Raw genomic sequence first — 1,833 nt, forward strand, 5'->3', positions numbered from 1 at the left:
ATATGATTCACGCTCGACCTTTCGGTCTCCGTGTTCCGAGGCCATATCTGCATATGCTAGGCTCGTCAAGTTTAACCTGAGTATTCTGCGTGCGCAACTGTTTTGCACCCGTTGTATTTGAACGTAGAGCCTATCACACCCGATCAACACGTGGTGTCTCAGCACGAAGAACTTTTGCAACGGTGCATACTCAGGGAGAACACTTCTTGATAATTTAGTGAGAGATCATCTTATAATGCTACCGTTAATCAAAGCAAGATAAGATGCATAAAAAGATAAACATCACATGCAATCAATATAAGTGATATGATATGGCCATCATCATCTTGTGCTTGTGATCTCCATCTCCGAAGCACCGTCATGATCACCATCGTCACCGGCGCGACACCTTGATCTCCATCGTAGCATCGTTGTCGTCTCGCCAATCTTATGCTTCCACGACTATCACTACCGTTTAGTAATAAAGTAAAGCATTACATCGCGATTGCATTGCATACAATAAAGCGACAACCATATGGCTCCTGCCAGTTGCCGATAACTTGGTTACAAAACATGATCATCTCATACAATAAAATTCAGCATCATGTCTTGACCATATCACATCACAACATGCCCTGCAAAAACAAGTTAGACGTCCTCTACTTTGTTGTTGCATGTTTTACGTGGCTGCTACGGGCTTAAGTAAGAACCAATCTCACCTACGCATCAAAACCACAACGATAGTTTGTCAAATAGACTCCGTTTTAACCTTCGCAAGGACCGGGCGTAGCCATACTTGGTTCAACTAAAGTTGGAGAGACAGTCGCCCGCAAGCCATCTCTGTGCAAAGCACGTCGAGGGAACCGGTCTCGCGTAAGCGTACGCGTAAGGTTGGTCTGGGTCGTCTCGTCCAACAATACCGCCGAACCAAAATATGACATGCTGGTAGGCAGTATGACTTGTATCGTCCACAACTCACTTGTGTTCTACTCGTGCATATAACATCAACATCAATAACCAGGCTCGGATGCCACTGTAGGGTTTCGTAGTAATTTCAAAAATTTCCTACGCGCACACAGGATCATGTGATGCATAGCAACGAGAGGAGAGTGTTGTCTACATACCCAACGCAGACCGACTGCGGAAGTGATGACACGACGTAGAGGAAGTAGTCGTACGTCTTCACGATCCAACCGATCAAGCACCGAAACTACGGCACCTCCGAGTTCGAGCACACGTTCAGCTCGATGACGATCCCCGGACTCTGATCCAGCAAAGTGTCGGGGAAGAGTTTCGTCAGCACGACGGCGTGGTGACGATCTTGATGAACTACAGCAGCAGGGCTTCGCCTAAACTCCGCTACAGTATTATCGAGGAATATGGTGGCAGGGGGCACCGCACACGGCTAAGGAATCGATCACGTGGATCAACTTGTGTCAACTTGTGTGTTTAGAGGTGCCCCTGCCTCCGTATATAAAGGAGCCAAGGGGGGAGGAGGCGCCGGCCAGGAGGAGGTGGCGCAGGAGGAGTCCTACTCCTACCGGGAGTAGGACTCCCCCCCAATCCTATTCCAACTAGGATTCCCAAGGGGGAAAGAGGGAGAGGGGTGGCCGGCCACCTCTCCTAGTCCTACTAGGACTAGGGGAAGGGGGGAGGCGCGCAGCCCCCTTGGGCTGCCCCTTTCTCCTTTCCACTAAGGCCCATGATGGCCCATATGGCTCCCGGGGGGTTCCGGTAAAATCCCGATTTCACCCGGACGTAATTCTTCTGTGCAGCAATGAGGATAATCCTCAAGTTACGGACCCAGTCCGTGTAATTGCTACCATCATCTTTCAACTTTGCTTTCTCAAGGAA

The sequence above is a fragment of the Triticum dicoccoides genome, chromosome 4A, assembly GCF_002162155.2.
Source record: "Triticum dicoccoides isolate Atlit2015 ecotype Zavitan chromosome 4A, WEW_v2.0, whole genome shotgun sequence".
In the NCBI taxonomy this organism is placed as follows: domain Eukaryota; kingdom Viridiplantae; phylum Streptophyta; class Magnoliopsida; order Poales; family Poaceae; genus Triticum; species Triticum dicoccoides.